Here is a 21,831-nt window from a genome sequence, read left to right as displayed (position 1 = left end):
GAAATGAGTAGAACCAAGAGAAACACAGACAGCAACAGAAATATTGTTTTAAAAATGACTTGTCCACGTCCAGAGAAAGAACTGATAAACAGAAATGAGCAAGACCTAGTTTTATATACATATACACATGTAAACAAATCAATTGATTTAAGTTTTTAAAAAAGGAACTAGGTGATATGAAATTCTCTAAACCTTCCCCATAAGACTGCAGTAGTGGAGCAATCCGAATGGGATCAGTAGATAAAGATAGAGTTGAGTGTCATCAGCATAACAGTGATGAATCAGTCTGTTCTGTTAGAAAACTGAAGCCTGTGATAGATAAATGGTAAGGAGTCAGTTTTATGAGCTGGCAATTTCTCATGAAAAGCATATTTCCCAGTCAGACACATTAAACATTTGAGGATACTTCAGTTCTTAAAACTCTGTCTGATCTTTTCATCCAATGATTTCATGACAAAGAACAATTCACACACATACATTTTTGTGCTAATGGGTCAGAAGAGTTAATAAAGTTAAATGGACACTTTTAAAAAAATTAAAGAAAAAGAGCCTCAACTTCCCCTTGTACAGTTTCAATTGAGGATTGATTTCTGACTAAATGCCCATCATGTGTTATTTAGTGTGTAATATAAGTCATCAAAAAACACTGAAAAATTACTTAGATATAATCCTCAAAAAGCTTCTGTAGACAACCACAGCAAAAAAAGACTGTGTCTCCTTCCCTTTGTGAAAATGTATTTCCATCCATTGGCATAAGCATCTGGCTTTGACTTAACATAAATAAATGGCTATTGGAAAGGACTAACTTATTTCCCACTTTTCCAAAGTTAAAGATGAATCTTTCAGATTCCAGAAATTACAGGACTTTACTGAATAGCATCCTCTACAATATCATACCATATAATATTATAGTAATAATAATTAATAATGTTCCCCAGAGCCTTTGAAACACAAATGCTATGCCAGTTTGGAAGAAAGGTAATGAGAAAATGAGTTTTAGTTAGGGCTTTATATGCCCCATAACATCTGACCATTTTAATCAACATAAGGTAGTCAAATGTTAATTATAACAATAATACCCTCATCATTCAATGCATCATCTATGCCATAGAATAGATGAGGGGTGGGAGAAAGGCTAAAGAAGGAAAGACTACCTAGAGTGATGAACATAGCAGGGATCACAGGTTTCCTTCAGAACTTTAGAGTTGCTATAAAAAAACTCACAAGGAATCTAAAACTACCATAAAATACTTAAAATATCACCTATTGACTTATGACTGGCTAGCATGATGATATTGTTCCTAAGAGTCAAATAAATAGGGATAGTAATACAGAATGGAGAACAAGTCAGTTTGACATTGCAGATAATGAATGGAGCATGTGAATCTCCATGGGTAAAAAATCAAGATATACCAAAATAAATCAGAAAAAATAAAAGAATGGCCTATTTGTTAGAAATGCTTCATTGCGAATGGCACTGACCACTTAGTTCAGCAAATCGGAAGTATGCATTAAATGATCTGATATTTTGAATAACTTAGTTATTCACTTATGTATGGAAGTATAATGAAATTGGAATTAGATATTAGCAGTTATTGCAAAAGTTTAATAGTGTTTTAATTAATATTGCTTTCAGCTCTAAGTCATGAAATAATACATTGCAAAGTAAGGCAACCATAAAGAATAGCGTCATCCCTAAACCTAGATTAGATTAAATTTAAAAAATGACATTGAAGACTTACTAAAATATAAAGAGATAGAAGTCGAAGAACTAAAGAGATCAGAGAAACTGCATAAATTATACCTAATAATGCAATACAAAAATGACACAAGGTGATTTTTTTTAGAAAGAGCTAGACATACTTGAACTATAATTTCAAAAAAATATTTTGTGGTCTAACAATATGAATTCAACTGTAAGATTAAGTTTTCAAAAACATTAATTGAGAAAAATGAATATTAATGATATCCATCATGAATAAAGTTATTTTCCCACATTTCACATCAAGTATAGCAAAAAATTCTGACCTGTACACATGCTACCTATTACTCCCCCCAAAAAACAACTGAAAAGGGGAGTTATTAAGGAAAACTTATATAGATAGGCTTCACACATCATCAAAGAAATATTAAATTGAGAGAGGTAGTGGTTTGAAGCTGCTAGGTGGAATAAATGGATAGAGCATTGAACCTATAAAAAGGAAATCTCAAATTCAAAACCAGTCTCAGACATTTATTAGTTGTGATCATGGGCAGATCATTTAACTTCTCAGTGCTTCATTTTCCTCATTTTTAAGAGGACAATGATATCATGAACTCCCTGGGATACTGAGAGATTCAAATGAGATAATCTTTGTAAAATGTTTAGCAAAATTTAAAATACTATATAAATGCCAAGTATTTTTTATCATCTAATGAAATTGTTTACTTCAATGAGCCAGTCCAGACATCCAGTAGTTCAATTAATGGAACCAATATTTGTTTGTTAATCTATTGATTAATAATATGTACCTAATTGGCCAGGGCAGCCTTCCTGAGGCAAAGTTACAGACAGTTTTCCTAGGTATATATACATGAGAGAGGTGAAAAGGTAAAGTGAGCTCACACAAAGCTAATGAAGTATATAAGGCTTTAAGTGTAAAATAAGTGAAATGTAGCCTTAATGACTGGGGCAGACAGACCAGGGCAATTAAGTCTTTTTGGACACAATCGAGATGTACCATAAATTGAGGAAGATGGACCTTCCTTTGTATGGCCTTGAAAGGCCATCCCATAGTTCCCCTGACCATCTGTTGTTACAGCCTGAGAAAGTGCATTCCTTAAGCCTGCTTTCTACAAGGGAAAGTATACTTTATTGATTTCTACCTTTATCAATTGATCAGGGACTTTGTTTTACTTTAGTTTACTAAGATCTGTTGGAAGCAAAGAAAAAACTTTGTTAATATATATCTCATACATTAAGTAGATATTCAATGCTTCTTCTATACATCAAAGACAATGTAGAATATATTACAAATTCATGATTCTGTTAATCAGCAGTAAGAAATGTAGGAATTAAATATCTGAGGGATCTTCCATCCATTCCAATCCGGGAGGACTCAATACAAAAGGAGTCATTCACAGTTAAGTGTCTTGGTATGCCCACATGACATTGCAGCCCAGGTTCCTGACCAGCAGAATTACAGAGGCCAGGAGATATGACTTAAGGAGGCTTTGGGCTAATTGAAGGATCTGGGGGAATTGCTTAGAGGGAGGATTGAAAAGCCTGAGCATGAAGCTTGTAGTGTCTCTTGACTCTTACCCACTTCTTTCACCCCCTCTTCTCTTCTCTCCCCCATTTTCTGAGATAAATGCAAGGGGAAGTATGGAGGGGGCCATGCTAGGCTGGAATTCAGGATCTGATCTTAATTTTAGTTAGAAAGACAGGAAAGCATTTTTCTCTCTTCCTTTTTACTAATAAATACTAATAAAATCAGTACAAATTTTTATATATAAGAAAGACAATAGTCAAAAAGTAAAAATGATATAAATTTAAAAGTTATAAAACAAACCAGTGGAATTGCACATCAGTTCAGGAACAGAGGATAGAAGAGGGGAGGGAAAGGGCATGAATCATGTAACCATAGAAAAATATTATAAATATATTAATTAATTAATTAATTTAAAAAGTTATAAATACCAAAATATTCAACATCAATTAGGGGCTTTAGTAGCTAAGAAATTAAGAAGACAATTATTTAAAGAATAAGAATGCAGAAAATCTCCATATTTATGGTTTTAAGATACACAACAAAATGAAAACACAAGTTGGATGAAAATAGAAACCAAAGGCTTGCCAATTATTGTAATAATGAACTTCAAAACAGAGTTATCAAGGGAGATGACTAAGTTCCATCCTCTCTGCATAATTAGAAATGGTTGTGTAAAACCCTTAGGTATTTTGTCTCAATCACTTAATAGTAGCAAATGAATTATTGTAAAAACACTACCAATTCCTCTCAGTCATAAAGTATTTTATTTTTTCTTAAGAGAAGGGAGGTGGTATCTGTTTCTATATTATAAGAATACCAGAAAATGAACAACTATGAGTTTATATACTTAATATAGTATAAGAAGCTTATACTCTAATGGAAAAAGACAATGCACAAAAGAAATAAAGAAAAGAGAAAGGGGAAATGAGGGAGGGCATTTTGTTCTGAAGTGTTAAAATCTCACAGGACAGCAAAATCAGATTGGAGTAGCCCTTCTCCCATGAAAAGTAAAAAAAAAATCTTAGGGAATCAAATAAACCAAAAAGAGGAAGAGCTCAGATAGATTTGTATCAGAGAATCCTGTCTTAAATAAGTTCCCATTTACTAGATGTATTCAATCATATTCTAGAGTAGTAGTACTTCCTAGCAAACAGGGAAGGGGCAGTACTTAGTGGCCTCTGGTAGAAAATGAAGGGTAGTTCTACCCACTGATAACTTTGCTTTGTAATGTTATTGTTTATCTGAACCTCCATTTCCAAATTATTCTTTGCCTCAGTTTAGGTTTTCTAACTTGAGACAAAAGAGCAGGACCTGAAATTTATTTAGGTTGGAAAAATGTGTGAGCAATAAAGGTAGGGGTTGTGTGGGGAGTAATACCTGCCACAGAAAATAGACTCTGATCTACAGCATAGGTATAGTAGTAGTCTCTCGGTAACCGAGGATGACAATTGTCTGTACTTTATTTCTTGGAGCTAGAATCTAAAGAATTATCTATTCATTTGCATTAATATTGTTTCTGTCTGTTCAGTTACTGTGTTTGGCTGGCAGAGACTTTGTATAAAATTTTATAGAGGCTTTTTATATGGCTGCTAAACTTTCAAACGCATGTTTTCCTTTTGTCTGTTACTGGCTGTATTTCTTATTGGAACTGTACTATTTGCTTCAGGGGTGCATTCCTGTTATCATTTTAACATGTGCAGTGCCCTCTTGTCTGTATTCTGGAGGCAAATATTCTCATGTGATTTCCTTTGTTTTTAGTAGGCTTTCATTCACAGGACAGTTTTTGATTTCTTCTAGGGCTACTTGTGTTGCTGCTCATGACTAGGACTTTTTTTTAATCAGATGTCATTTGTGGTGTCTTCACTTATGGCATGATCACATTGCTGTGTCTAGTGAGATATCTGAAACTATGAAGTAACATCTTCATGGTATAACCTCTCTCTCCTCATTCCCCCAATAGAGACTGTTTTAGGATGAAGGTGGAGAGATATGGATAAATTTTTCTTTCAGGTCTCAACTACAACTTGATGTTAACGTCTTTGTTAACAAATTCAACCAATGTGAATCCATGTTTCCATAGCATTCTAGGTATTTGTGTCTGTTCTAGTTATGAAGTTGGAGTTTTATGCTACAAGTTTAGGAGTATTCTTGTTGAATTACTTGTTCTTCTTTTGCTGGAATAACTTATTTACTATGCTACCTAAGACTAGTCTTCATCTCATAAGGTTTTGTGTAGTATGTTACCCTATGGAACTACAACTAATCTTGGTTTCACTGTTACAGCATGAATGGTTCTCAATATGTTCCTTGATATTCTCCTTCCCATTCAAAATCTGTATCTGTATAAGTCAAGTAACTAAAAGTTGCTATAAAATCATCTTCATTATCCTCCCCTAATCTTGAATAAATTTATTCTAAAGATATGCAACTTGTTCTGTGCCCAAAGAATAATTCCTCGTCATAGTCTTGGTAAGATTTTGTTTGCACTGGTTCCAGGTACTAAATCTTCTCACTTGTGTCCCACACATCCCCTTCTTCATCTACCTCTTCATGAATCTTATAAAACTGGTAAGGCAATTGTTCTAAATCATCTTGATCCACTATTATCATGCCTTCTGGTATTCCTTCTGATTCAGTCTCTGAATCTGAATCACTGCATCCAATTACTATGTTCTTTGGATTTTGCTCAATGCCATGTAAACAGCATAGGTGATGCAAGTAAAAAGATAGTACTTCTTTAGCATTCAGGAAGCAAGAAGGATCTGGACCCTGCCTGGAGTGAGCTGAAACTTGGGTTCCAGACTAACCCCAACAGATTGGACTGAATTAGAGTGCCCAGTGCCTCCAATAACACAAGCAGAAGTGTGGACATTACAAAATAAGCCATTTTCTCATTGTTCACATTTGATAATTTCCCATTTCCTACTTGCCTATGCCACGAAAATGAAGACATTTGGATTAACATGGAAGCTGACACTAGTGACTTTCTAAATCAGATGTCAAAGAGCAGGTCACAATACTCTCTGAGTGTAACCTAAACCAGGTAGAAAGGTAATTGGAAATTATTTAACAGAATAAATATAGAATAAAATACAGTTTTTTAAAATTTTATAATATTTTATTTGATCATTTCCAAGTATTATTCATTAAAGACAAAGATCATTTTCATTTCCTCGCCCCCACCCTCCATAGCCGACACATGATTCCACTGGGTAATACATGTGTTCTTGATTCGAACCCATTGGTATGTTGTTAATATTTGCATTAGGGTTTCCTTTAGAGTCTCTCCTCTGTCATGTCCCCTCAACTGCTGTAGTCAGGCATTTGCTTTTCCTCGGTGTTTCTACTCCCACAGTTTATCCTCTGCTTATTAATGGTATTTTTTCTGCTGGATCCCTGCAGATTGTTCAGGGACATTACACCCCCACTAATGGAGAAGTCCATTATGTTCGATTATACCACAGGGTATTAGTTTCTGTGTACAATGTTCTCCTGGTTCTGCTCCTCTCGCTCTGCATCACTTCCTGGAGGTCGTTCCAGTCTCCATGGAATTCCTCCACTTTATTATTCCTTTTTGCACAATAGTATTCCATCACCAACATATACCACAATTTGCTCAGCCATTCCCCAATTGATGGGCATCCCCTCGTTTTCCAATTTTTGGCCACCACAAAGAGCACAGCTATGAATATTTTTGTGCAAGTCTTTTTGTCCATTATCTCTTTGGGGTACAGACCCAGCAGTGCTATAGCTTTATCACCCTTTGGGCATAGTTCCAAATTGCCCTCCAGAATGGTTGGATCAGTTCACAACACCACAAGCAATGAATTAATGTCCCTACTTTGCCACATCCCCTCCAGCATTCATTACTTTCCTTTGCTATTATGTTAGCCAATCTGCTTGGTATGAGGTGATACCTCAGAGTTGTTTTGATTTGCATCTCTCTGATTATCAGAGATTTAGAACACTTCTTCATGTGCTTATTAATAGTTTTGATTTCTTTATCTGAGAACTGCCTATCTATGTCCCTTACCCATTTATCAATTGGAGAATGGCTTGATTTTTTGTACAATTGATTTAGCTCTTTATAAATTTGAGTAATTAAACCTTTGTCAGAGGTTTCTATGAAGATTTTTTTCCCAATTTGTTGTTTCCCTTCTGATTTTAGTTACATTTGTTTTGTTTTTACTAAAGCTTTTTAATTTGATGTAGTCAAAATTATTTATTTTACATTTTGTGATTCTTTCTATGTATTGCTTGGTTTTAAAGTCCTTGCCCTCCCAAAGGTCTGACATGTATACTATTCTTTGTTTACCCATTTTACTTATGGTTTCCTTTTTATGTTTAAGTCATTCACCCATTTTGAATTTATCTTGGTGTAGGGTGTGAGGTGTTGATCAATTCCTAATCTCTACCACACTGTCTTCCAGTTTTCCCAGCAGTTTTTATCGAATAGTGGATTTTTGTCCCAAAAGTTTGGATCCTTGGGTTTATCATATACTGTCTTGCTGAGGTCACTTTCCCCCAGTCTATTCCACTGATCTTCCCTTCTGTTTCTTAGCCAGTACCAAATTGTTTTAATGACTGCTGCTTTCTTATATAGTTTAAGGTCTGGGACTGCAAGGCCCCCATCATGTGTGTGTTTTTTTTTTCATTATTTCCCTGGATATCCTTGATCTTTTGTTATTCCAAATGAATTTTGTTATGTTTTTTTTTTCTAAATCACTAAAGAAATAGTTTGGGAGTTCAATGGGTATGGCACTAAATAGATAAATATGTTTGGGTAGGATGGTCATTTTTATTATATTGGCTCATCTTATCCATGAGCAGTTAATATTTTTCCAATTGTTCAAGTCTGGTTTTAGTTGTGTGGACAGTGTTTTGTAGTTGTGTTCATATAGTTCCTGTGTTTGTCTCAGGAGATAGATACCTAGGTATTTTATTTTGTCTAAGGTGATTTTGAATGGAAATTTCCTTTCTAGTTTTAGCTGCTGAGCTGTGTTGGAGATATATAGAAAAGCTGATGACTTATGTGGGTTTATTTTGTATCCTGCAACTTTGCTAAAGTTGTTGATTATTTCAATTAGCTTTTTGGTTGAATCTCTAGGATTCTTTAAGTAGACCATCATGTCATCTGCAAGGAGTGATAGCTTGGTCTCCTCCTTGCCTATTGTGACGCCTTCAATTTCTTTTTCTTCTCTAATTGCTACTGCTAGTATTTCTAATACAATGTCAAATAGTAGAGGTGATAGTGGGCATCCTTGTTTCACTCCTGATCTTAATGGGAATGGATTTAGTTTATCCCCATTGCAGATGATATTAGCTGATGGTTTTAGATATATACTGTTTATTATTTTTAGGAATGACCCTTCTATTCCTATGCTTTCTAGTGTTTTTAATATGAAAGGGTGTTGTATTTTATCAAAGGCTTTTTCTGCATCTATTGAGATAATCATGTGTTTCTTGTTGGTTTGCTTGTTGATGTGGTCAACCCTGGTATAAATCCTACTTGATCATGGTGGATGACCCTTCTGATCACTTGCTGGAGTCTTTTTGCTAGTATCCTATTTAAGATTTTTGCATCTATATTCATTAGGGAGATTGGTCTATAGTTTTCTTTCTCTGTTTTTGACCTGCCTGGTTTTGGAATCAGTACCATGTTTGTGTCATAAAAGGAGTTTGGTAGAACCCCCTCTTTGCTTATGTCAAATAGTTTGTATAGTATTGGGATTAACTATTCTCTGAATGTTTGATAGAATTCACTGGTGAATCCATCGGTCCCTGGGGATTTTTTCTTAGGAAGTTCTTTGATGGCCTGTTGGATTTCATTTTCTGATATGGGATTATTTAAGAATTCTATTTCTTCTTCTGTTAGTCTAGGCAGTTGGTATTTTTGTATATATTCATCCATATCACCTAAATTGGTGTATTTATTGCCATATAATTTGGCAAAGTAATTTTTAATGATTGCCTTAATTTCCTCTTCATTGGAGGTGATTTCCCCCTTTTCATCTTTGATGCTGTTAATTTGCTTTTCTTCCTTCCTTTTTTAATTAGATTGACCAGTACTTTGTCTATTTTATTTGTTTTTTCAAAGTACCAGCTTCTTGTCTTATTTATTAAATCAATAGTTCTATCACTTTTAATTTTATTAATTTCTCCCTTAATTTTTATGATTTCTAGTTTGGTTTTCTTCTGGGGGTTTTTAATTTGATTGTTTTTGAGTTTTTTTATTTGCATTTCCAATTGATTGATCTCTGCTCTCCCTAGTTTGTTGATATATGCACTCAGGGATCTGAATTTAATTCTGATTACTACTTTGGCTGCATCCAAAAAGATTTGAAAGGATATCTCACCATTGTCATTTTCCTCGATGAAGTTGTTAATTGTTTCTATGATTTCTTCTCTAACTAAACTATTTTGGAGTATAATATTTTTTAATTTCTAATTAGTTTTTGATTTGGTTTTCCATGTACCATTACTGATCATTATTTTTATTGCCTTGTGATCTGAAAAGGCTGCATTTATTATTTCTGCTTTTCTGCATTTATTTGCCATATTTCTGTGACCTAATGTATGGTCAATCTTTGTGAATGTGCCATGTGGTGCTGAGAAGGTGTATTCCTTTTTATCCCTATTTATTTTTCTCCATATGCCTATTAATTCTAATTTTTCTAAGATTTCATTCACTTCTTTTACCTCTTTCTTATTTATTTTTTGATTTGATTTATCTAAATTTGATAATGGTTGGTTTAAGTCTTCCACTAATATGATTTTACTGTCTATTTTTTCCTTCAGTTCTACTATTTTCTCCATTAGAAATTTGGGTGCTATATTATTTGGTGCATACATGTTGATTAGTGATATTTCCTCATTATCTAAAGTCCCTTTTAACAAAATATAATTACCTTCCTTTTCCCTTTTGATCAGTTCTATTTTTGCTTTGGTTTTATCTGATATCATGATTACCACTCCTGCCTTCTTTCTGTCAGTTGAGGCCCAGAAGGTCTTACTCCATCCTTTAATTCTGACCTTGTGGGTATCAACCTGCCTCATGTGTGTTTCTTGAAGCAACATATGTATGGTACGGTTTTGGAATCTCTAATCCATTCTGCTATTCGTCTATGTTTTATGGGTGAGTTCATCCCATTCATGTTCAAAGTTGTGACTGTCATTTATGGATTCCCTGGCATTATGATATCCTTCCCTAATTCCTACCTTTTCTTCTTCAGCTATAACTTTTAGTCCAGTGATTTACTTTAAATCAGTTCCAGTTGTCCCCTCCCTTTATATGTTTCCTTTTTTAGTCCCTCCCATTTTGTTTCCTCCCCCACCCCCCTCTCTTTACCTCCCCTTTTGTTTTCCCTCTCTCCCTACCCCTCTTGGTTTTCCCTTCTGCCTACCCTTGTTGGGTAAGATAGAATTCGAGATCCCAATGGATATGGGTGTTTTTACCTCTCAGAGTTGATTTCCCTAAGATTAAGGTTTAAGTAAAAATTATCTTCCTCTCCTTCTTATAGGAGTTTCCTTCCCCTCCCCTTCCCATGTGAATCTTTGTGTGAGAAAGATTATTCTATTTGGTCTTTCTTTTCCCCCTATTTACACATTACATTTTCCCCACATGTTAGTATACATAGATTGATATAAATGTAGTCCTTATAGAAGAGAGTTTGAGTAAAAGAAGAAGATAACATTTTTCTCCTTTTCCCTTTTCTTCATATTTACCTTTTCAGGTATTCCATGCTCTTTGTTTTTAGGTGTTGAACTTTCCAGAGAGCTCTGGTCTTTTTTTTGCAAAAACTTGGAAATCTTCTCTTTTGTTGAATGCCCATACTTTCCCTTGGAAGTATATAGTTGGTTTTGCTGTATAGCTGATTCTTGGTTGAAGACCCAGCTCTCTTGCCTTTCTGAAGATCATGTTCCATGCCTTACGATCATTCAGAATAGGAATTGCAAGGTCTTGTGTGACCCTGATTGGCATTCCTTTATATCTAAATTGTCTTTTCTGGCTTCCTGTAGGATTTTTTCTTTTGTTTGAGAGCTTTGGAATTTGGCAATTACATTCCTGGGAATTATCTTTTGGGGATTTAGTGTAGAGGGTGTTCTGTGAGCTCTGTCAGTGGCTGCATTGCCCCCTTGTTCTAGAATCTCTGGGCAATTTTCTTTGATTATATCTTGAATCACGATGTTGAGTTTGCTGTTTATTTCTGGCTTTTCTGGAAGTCCAATTATTCTTAAATTATCTCTTCTCCCTCTATTTTCCAAATATGTCACCTTATCAGTGAGATATTTTATGTTCTCTTCTAATTTCTTGGTCTTTTGGCTTTGCTTTATTAGTTCTTGCTTTAAAACCTGGTTTTCCTTTTCAGTTTGGTCAAACTGGTTTTGTAGATGAATGAATTTCTTTTGCATTATTTCCCATTTTTCCTCCCTGAAGGCGTCCATCTTTTTGATCATTTCTGATTCATCTTCTTCATGGGTTTGTGGAGAGTTTCCATTTCCTTTGGAAGGTTTCAGAGCATTTGCTTGTGTTTCCTATTCTATCTCCTCTGTGTTTTGTATTTTTGCTCCATAAAATGTGTCCAAAGTCGCCACCTTTTTGTTTTTTTTTTTGGAATTTTGGTTTTTTGGTGCTTCTATGGAGTTTGCCATCTCTATCTGTGTGGGGAGGATTAGCTCTTCTTATCTCTGTCTGGTGTTCAGAGGTTTTAGCCCTGGGCAGATTGTCCATTCTATGGCTTGGCCCTTGTTTCTGTGCCTCAGCACTCTGAGGGGGAGGGGCCATGGCCTCTCGGAGCTCTGAGGGCTGGTGATAGGATTTACCTCAGACTGAGTATGCCCTCAGGGAAGGACCTTCAGTGAGACTCAGATGGAAGTATCTGGTCAGGGGGCTACAGTCTCCTCCTGTCTCTCTCTGTTTCCCTGCTGTGTGGGTGCCCCCTCGACTGGGTCAGGTGGTTTTCAGGATTCAGCCTTCAGCTCAGAGGCCCTTTTGCCAGCCCTGAGGGTTACTCTTGTTTCAGAGGACCCTGCACTCTTAGGGGGGAGGTGCCGTGGCTTCCTGGAGCTCTGAGGGCTGGTGATAGGATTAACCTCATACTGAGTATTCCCTCAGGCAGTGACCTTCAGTGAGACCCAGATGGAAGGTTCCGGTCAGTGGGCTAAAGGCTCCCCCCAACCCCCCCCCATCTCTCTCTGCCTCCCTGCTGTCTGGGTGCCCCTGAGACTGGCTCAGGTCGTTTTCAGGGGGTGGCCCTCAGAACAGCCAGCTCCTGAGGCCCCCCTGCCTGCCCTGAGGTTCCTGCTGCTGCCTTGGACTCAGCACTCTGGGTTGGGGGGGATGGGTCTTGGGAACTTCCCTTTGCCTTCCCCTTAGATCCGAGTGATCTCGGGCTCTGACTCTTGGGGGCCGTACCTTTTTATCCAGATCCAGGAGGAGTGTTTACGGGGTCTATTCTGCTGTTTGTTTTGAATATCGATGCCCTAGGAGCATTCCATTTGAGATCGGTAAGGAAGCATTTCTGGAGCTCCAAACTTTAGCTTTCTCTAAGCTGCCATCTTGCCCGGAAGTCCAAAATATAGTTATTTTTAAATGAGCAATATGTGCCTTTGAGGTATTGTAATGTATAAAGGACTGACTCCATTTCTATTTCAGTTTGCCATCACTGCCCTAGTTCATTTGGATACCAGTGCAAAAAGAGTAGAATTCTGTAAGCTAAGAGAAATGAGGCTGAATCAACAAATTCTGGTATTCTACTTGACTGCCCACCAGGATTGACCTGAAGTTCCCAAATAAGCATTTGGTAAAGTGTTTTGAGGTCTGCCCTTAATTTGGTGATGGAAAAAATTTCCTTCTGAGCTATTTTGGGGGGTGAATTAAGAGGAAAAAGGTCATGGGACCCTACTTGGTTAAAGAGAAGTACTGACAGAAGCTGTGTTTAATTTTGCCTCTAATTAGTAAAGAAATTGTTTAACTGAATCCTTAGGCTCTGGATAGTCCATAGGTTCAGATAAGTAATCTTTTACAGGCCTCCATCAGTATTGAAAGTTTAGTCTACCTTTTTCACACAAGCTGAAAGTTCAGGGGCTAATTACAGGCTATCCTAATAACTGGAAGAGAACTGCAACGAGCACATTTTTTTCTGTCCTCAGCAGAATTCATTCTTCTTTAAACGGCTTCTATATCCTCCTCCATGGGAGCTCAATTTATTTGTAGCCAACTTAGTTCACCTGGTGATGGACTTAAGACTCTGCAGCTCAGAACTCCAAGCTCAAGATATCTACCAGACTTTTCCTCAGGTAGAACCCCATTGTTTTCCAATGCAACCTGCTGAACTTATGAATAGCTAAAATGTTTAGGCAGTTTTTCTTTAAGTAAAGCTTAGATTTGTGCCTTGGTGAATTTATTCTCTGATTCCTTGCTCTTCTTTCTTTGGTCCAAACATGATAAGTCTGATCCTTCTCTAAAATGGTAATCCTCCTGATTCTAGACACCAACAGCTCTTTCAGAAATTTCATTTCTTCAGCTTTTTCATTTCTTATTTCTTGTCTCTATTCCCGCAATTTCACCACAACCTCATCCCCATTATCTCTGGATTCTAAGTTTTCAGAAAACAAAGTGAATTGGAAATAAAGTCCAAATGATATTTGATACAGGCTCCCTTTTACAAGGTCCACAATTGATTATCTAAAATTTAGTTCTATGTAGTTTAACAGTTTTGTCAGTGATATAGATGAAGGAATAAATGGCATACTGATTAAATGTGTAGATGAGATTAATCTAGAAAAGATATATAACATGTGGTATGACAGAGTAAGGATCCAAAAAGATCCTGAGGGCTTAAACTAAAGGACTAAATGTAATAAAAGATATTTATTGAAATAAAAGATGTAAATAAGTAAAATAGTGTAATAAAATAATTCAATAGGCATAAAAGTAAAATTATACTTTTGAGTTAATTTGATAATATGCATTTTTAAATTTTATTTCTATTTTCCCCCAATTATATGTAAAAATAGATTCCAACATTTTAAAAAGACTGTTGAGTTCCATATTCTCTTCTTCTTCCCTTCCCATGTGATGGAAAGCAATCTCTTATTGATTTTACATATGCAATCACATAAAACATTTTTCCATATTATTTTTTTGTGGAAGAAAATTTAATCAAAAATTAAAAGAAAGAGGAAAAAAGTTTGCTTTTGTTTCTTGATTCAGATTTCATCAGTTCTTTCTCTGGAAGTAGATTTTTTAATCATGAGTCCCTTAAAATTGTTTTGGATCATTTTATTACTTAGAATAGCTAAATTATTCAAAATTATTCATTGTACACAATGTACAATTTAATAATATACAATCTTACAATATGCTGTGTTCTCCTGGTTCTGGTAATTTCACTCTGTTTCAGTTACTCTAAGTCTTGTCATGATGTTCTGAGCACCTTTTGCTCATCATTTCTTATAGTACAATAGCATTTCATTATAATATTTTATTAAAACATACTCAACCATTCCCCAAATAATGGGTATCCCTTCTCTTTCCACTTATTTATCACCATAAAAAGACCTGCTTTATATATTTTTGTTCATATAGGTAGTTCCCCTTTTTGTTTTTTATCTCTTTGGGATACCAACCAAGTAATTATATTGCTGGATCAACGGGTCAAAAATACTGTTTCTTAGCCCTTTGGGTATAGATACAAATTGCTCTCCAGAATGGTTGAATCAATTAATGTAAGGTCCATGTTCTCCCTCTGACCTTCTCCATCTTCCTCTTCTCTGTAAAAACTCTTTCATGTTTCCTTTATATGAATTAATTTTCCCCATTCAAGTCTTCCCTTCTCCTTCCTCCCAGTGTATTCCTGTTTCTCTCCCCTTTATTTTTATTTTTTATAATATCCCATCACATTCAACTTATCCTTGCCATTTTTCAACATATATTCCTCATAAGTGCCCTAATAATGATAAAGTTCCTAGGCATTACAAGTATCATCTCCCCATGTACGGATATATACAGTCTAACCTTATTGAATGTCCTTTGATTTCTTTTTTTTCTAATATTCATTTTTATGTTTCTTTTAAGTCTTGTATTTGAGAGTCAACTTTCCATTCAGTGCTGGTGTTGTCAAGAATTCTTTTGAGTCCTCTATTTCATTAAATAACATTTTCCCTTGGAAGGATTATGCTAAGTTTTCCTGGGTAACTGTGGTTAAATCTCTAGTTCCTTTGCCCTCTGGAATATCATATTCCTGGCACTATAATCCTTTAATGAAGAAACTGCTAAGTCTTGTGTTATCTTTACTGTGTGTCCATAATATTTGAATTATTTCTTTTTGACTGCTTATAATATTTTCTCCTTGACTTAAGATTCTAGAATTTCACTATAATATTTGTGGGAGTTATCCTTTTGGTATCTCAAGATGTGTTGATGGATTATTTTCCATTTTTGTTTTATTGTTTAAAACTTATGTCTAACATTCAAAGAATACACCATTTCCATGGATTTATTTTATAATTGTTTTTTCTATTTAGAGAGTTCATGTTTTTTTTTAATTCTTTTGACTTTATTTACAGGTTTTACTTTTTTGATATTCCATATTAAACCATATCTGTAGTATTTTGTCCAATGTAGGCAAGAAACTGATAAGTTGAAAGCTATCCAGAGAAGAAAGCAAAACTGGAAATATGGAAAACTTTGTACAGATTGCAATGTTCAAATTTAAAATATTTTGCACTATTTAAATAAGACATATTTGAATATAATTAATTCTGTAACCCTAAAATTGGTGATTCCTAGAATCCACTGACTTCCAGCCATTATGTGCTGACATAGACAGGAGAATAAATAAGGTGGTTTTCTGTGGCTACCTATCTTTCCTTTCTGGGTTAGGGCATTGTTGGAGAAAGGCGTTGAACAGGTAGATTAGCCATGGGCACATGGTTTTATTTTGTTGCCTTTTCAATTTTGTTACTTCTAGTGACCATCAATAAATGCTATAAAAGATAATATTTTAAATTATTGTAGATTGATTTTAATTTTTACATAGTCCAATGTAAATAAGCAAAGGAACAATTAAAGATGTTTCTAGTGAATTTTTATTAATGTAATATGACATTAAAGGTTAAGAAAATATATTTATAATTAAAATTCACTACAGAGTAATAGTTACAGAAAGGAAAAATTAAAAACATATCATGAAATATAGTATCTAAATATATATGCCACAGTGGTGCTATAACAAAAATATCACTTTTATCAGTGAAAAATTATCTTATCTTTAAATCATCATATATAAGCAGAGAGGTAGGAGACATGCATCAAGTTTTAGGCATATTTGCAAGTTCACATTCTTATATGGTAAACTAAGCCTAGCTTAGGTAAATTAGAATCGGTAATATTTTTAATGATATATTATTGTCCTTGCAATATTTTCTTTCTGGGATAATATCACTTGAATCACAGTCATCAAACCTAATCATTCTTACTTTCTTTTGAACCACTGACATAATGATAAGCATTCAATGGTTGCATCCACACTGAGAAATACAATTTTGTAAAGGATGAACAAACATTGAGTGCATTATAAAATATGCTTCTGAATTATTTCTCAATAAAAGTGTTAGAGAATTCTTAAACTCTTTAAATCTAGGAAGACTTTTTTTCCCTCCTTAGAAATGAAAATTCTGGAAGGCATCCTTTACTTGAATTACCCTTTCATCCACATCAAAAATTAACTAATCATTCTATTTACTTTCTTTGATAATTTTCTTCAAAATGTTCAGATGTTTAGCTTCTATGTGCTCATATGCAATGGCTGTCTCTCTGATAATTTCAAGTTTATGCAATTTAACTTGATTTTAAAGAGATAGAACCAATCAACATTTAAAGTAAAACTTTCTTCACTATAGACTTCATTTCCATTTTCTTTCATTGCCTAAAATAACTTTAAAACTTTTGTATGAATGGCTTCTCTGCTAAGAAAAATGATTTTTTATTATAATCTTCAATCTATGCAGCTAAAACATGCTCCATTTTTATCATAGTAACAGTTTTTTTATTTTTCCTTTTTATGGTTTGCAAACCACAAATGGCTTCTACAACTTTTCATTTTTCTTTGGCTTCACCTGCATTTTTATTATAATATCCTATAGAATCAATTCAAACATTCTGTCTGACATCTTGTCCTCTTTTAGGGTTGAATTACAAGAAGTTTCTATTCTAATATAATAACAGCCTTCTTATTTTTGCACTAGTACTGTTTGTATCTCAAGAGTTTCTCCTTTTTTCCCATTTGGATGAAAAGTTTTAAAAAGAAATAACAGAGCTATTGGTAATATGTTATGCATCAGCAGTAAATATCCACATATAACAAAAGGCAAGTACAGACAGTAAACATGTAACTGCCTTTTATTACTTCTTGGTTAATACGTTAATACAAATTGCACTAATTTCATTTCAGTTCACATTAAATGTAATATGGTATCTAGGTAGTGGGATGACACAGTGGATAGAGAACTTGGCCTGGAATGAGGAAGACTTGGGTTCCAATGGGTCTTCAAATATATATTAACTGTGTGACCTGAGGCAAGTCACTTAACCTCTCTTCTTGTCTTGAACTGGAGATGGAAATGGCAAACTTCTCTCATATCTTTGCCACAAAAACCTCTTGCTCAGTATTAGTCTTATAATTTATGGGTTTAGCAAGAATCGGACACAATTGAATAGCAACAAACTGTGGATTACAGTTTGAAAATCTAGGCAACATATACCCAGTTGAAATGGAATAGAGTTTAGGAGTTAGGAAATTGAAGTCACAGTTTTTGAAGTAGTAAAAACGCTCGGAGCCTAGAGACAGAAAACCCCGAGTTCAGATATGGCCTCATATACTTAGTAGGCATATTATTGTACATAAATCCTTTTAACCTGTTTGCCTCAGTTTCTTCCTCTGTAAAATGACCTAGAGGAGGAAATAGTAAAATATTCTATCATGTTTGCCAAGAATATTCCAAATGAGATAACACAAAGCCAGCTACAATTTAATAAATATCATTTTACTCTTTGTACTAAGTACAATTTCTTATCATTTGAGCTGACATTACATGCAGACTAGCTGTATTCTGTATGAGGACTATTTGAAATAAATGGATGTTTAATCTGGAGAAGACAAGGATCAGTGAGATATAACATTTGATATAACATTGAAAGTTCTGAAAAGTCCTTCATGTGGAAGATAGATTAATCTTGTTCTATTTGATCTTAGTAAGCAGAAATAATGGGTCAGTATTACACAAAATCAGTCAGTAATCATTTATAAAATATATAATATGTGCCAGGAACTAGGCCAGATTTGTTTTGATATCAAGAAAACTTTTGTAACAATTAAAGATATCCAAAAGCACAAACTGCCTTGATAGTAAGTGACCTCCCATTCTTTGGAAGTGCTTAAGTAGAGGCTGGATTTTAGTGAGAATGATTTATTGTTGAACTAGCTCAGGTCCTTTGTACCTTTAAGACATTCTGTGACTCTATTATTCATCTTGTTGCACAGATTGACAGAGTCATTATCCAAGAACTAGACTGGTTAGACCTTAATCTAATATAATGGCACTTAATAGAGGGAAATGTTGGACATTTGGGTTCAAAATTTAATTTCACAATTATTAAATGCAAAAGATATGACTGGACAGCAAGTGACTTAAGTGAGAAGGATCTTAGAATTTTAGTTGATTGCAAATTTAATATTATGAGTCAATGGTGGATTATGTCAATCAAAATATACAACTTATCATCATCATCATCATCATCCGTATTTATTTGACATGGTTGTATTATAGAGAGAATGAAACCTGAAGTCAGGACAAATTTGGATACAACTGTCAATTGCAACTACTATTGTGTATAGCATGAGTTAGTCACACTGTAGGAAAACCTATTCAGTCTTGCGTATTTTTTGTCTGAAGTAAAAGAAAAAACAAAACAAATTAACATGTTATATAGAAAGAAATGATCCTTCTGCAGAGAATGATAGGGAGAGCTAATCAACTTGACTGTGCTTGAGGAGATATCTTTATTTGGCACTCTGATCCCTTTGCCTAATGAAAGATGAGAATATACCCAATGGCAGTTTATTAAGAAAATCAAAAGGACCACTCCTGGACTTCATTACATTTTAATCTGCCCACACTACCTTAAAAAAAGAGGTATTAAGTTAAAGCACTCAGGGATAATTGTATTGTCTCAAGTCATTTTCTTTTGGAGTGATCTCCCTCTGGCCCACTCCCACAGAGCCTGAAAAATGGAGCAGAATCTTTACTTAGAGAAATTGAATGAAAGTTTGAATCAAATATAAACTTAGTAAAGAGATGCAATCACAGAATATATACATCAAGGAAGATTGTTCCCAGAGGAGCCTTTACATTAAGATAAAATAACCAAATGTTTTATTTTTATTTCTGAGAGGATATCAAGATTAAATGCATACTTAATAAACCCAATATTTAAGATCCTAATAAACAGGTCTCATGTTAATAGAATTTGATGAATATAATACTAAATTTAGAGTCATGAAAACATGGGTTCAAATCTTGCCTTGGATATTTACTAGCTATGCGAACCAATGCAAGTCACAACTTACCTGAGCCTCAGTTTACACATTTATAAGTTAGAAATCATCAGAAAATCTACCTCTCATGGATTTTTGGTGAACATTAAATGAATTAAAATAGGTAACAAAAATAAATGATTATATAAATATCAGCTATTATTTATCCACTTTGCTAGCCAAAAGACCCTCTACTGCCCAGAAAATCTGTATTAGGATCAGATGGCTAGGTCTCAACCACTCCTGTCTGTGAACCTGGCTTCTTCATATAACTCCCAGCATAATATCTCTTCTAAGATTAACTTTCTTCTCTTTTCTAATCCCATGATTTGAACCAGAGCCCAATTGATTACCACATCACTAGCAAAACTGAAATGACAGACATATATTTAATGTCAGAAATAAAGGATATTTGTCTTTGATTCATGTGTTAAGCCATTTCCTTTCTATTTCTTTTTAAAGAAGATGTTATTAAAATTGACTTCTATAAATTAGCATTATCCAGTAAATATTATAAAAATGGATCATTCTACTAATCAAGCTAGGAAGGGTCATGACACCAATGTTTACAAAAGAAAGAATTAACCTTAGATCTAATTTCATTGGAGTCAATTTCAAATTCTATCTTCATTTAACTTTATTTGATATTCCATTTAATCAAACAAAGAAATTGCTACTTGAAATCTGAGCTCGTTACCTTTTGCCAATCCCTGGAGTCAATGGCTCTGCTATTATCTTATTCTGTCATCATTTACTTTGACAGGACACTGTCATTACCTTTAAATGACCTTAGAATCTGCACATTCAATCTGGAAGCCATTGATTTCTGGATTAAAAAATCATCTGAATCTCAGACATGAAGAACCGTATCTGGATTTGAAGCCCTTGTTGTAAAATACTAACTGAATATTTCTTCTACCAGTGATGTGAGTTGTAAGCTATATTCTAGAAAAAAGATACTTTTGATTTAATATCCACATTCATTTGTCAATTCTATGTTAACTAAAAATGTCAGATTCCAAGGAGTTTAATCGCCTTGTCATTCAATTTGGAGTATTTGGTGTTTTGATTTTGGGGGTAAAATTGCTTTGGTGAAGTCTGAATGAATCTTGCCAAGTATTGAAGTTATTAGCACCAACAATAATAATTGTGTGATGCTATTAGGAGAATATTTGAATGACGAGAGAATCAAATCCCTTTTTATTCCCAAAAGAATTCTCTCTGATTTCATAAAGCTATCACAGCTGAGAAACTATGGTAAATTTTCTCAGAATAATATTAGAAACTACAAGAAGATAGCATATACAATATCATAATCTGTAGCTTTCTAAATGCAGGGGGAAACTAACATATTTTTCTAGTATTTTCCACAAAATCTTAATTTACTTATTTTAAAAGATTGACTCATTGCAAATTTCTCTCTGACTTGATACAGAAAAACATGAAGTGATACTTTAAAAAACAATGAATTAACTCTCAATTTCACTTCATTTTGAAAGGCTTAGCTAAATTTCCTCAGACTGTTGATCTTACTCTTTTCCACAAAACAGTACTTATTTGATAAAATACAATTGCATTTGGAAACTAGCAATTAAACACCAGATGATCAGTCAAGAATTATATTTTCCTGTTGCAAATGATTAAAGCAAGGAACCCTGCTCAGACATTTTTGAAAGACATACTATTAAGAAGACTTCAAAGATCAGAGATGAGTTTCTTTCACTTCTTATTGGCTTATCTAAACCCCAGCACTTTTTCTCCCCCATCCAGATGAGGAAAAAAAAGATTTTCAGGGAATTCTTAGGGCTGAAAGTGTTTTAGCAAATTATATCACATGAAAACCAATGATTTACCTTTGTTTCCTCTAATGGACTGAAAAATTAGCCACATGATATTATTGATTATAAAGTAATTTTATACAAAGAAAATAGAAAAATACTTTTAAAAGATAGGATATAATTAAGATGATGTACAATGTACTC

The sequence above is a fragment of the Monodelphis domestica genome, chromosome 6, assembly GCF_027887165.1.
Source record: "Monodelphis domestica isolate mMonDom1 chromosome 6, mMonDom1.pri, whole genome shotgun sequence".
Lineage (NCBI taxonomy): Eukaryota > Metazoa > Chordata > Mammalia > Didelphimorphia > Didelphidae > Monodelphis > Monodelphis domestica.
Note: the sequence above shows the minus strand (reverse complement) of the source record.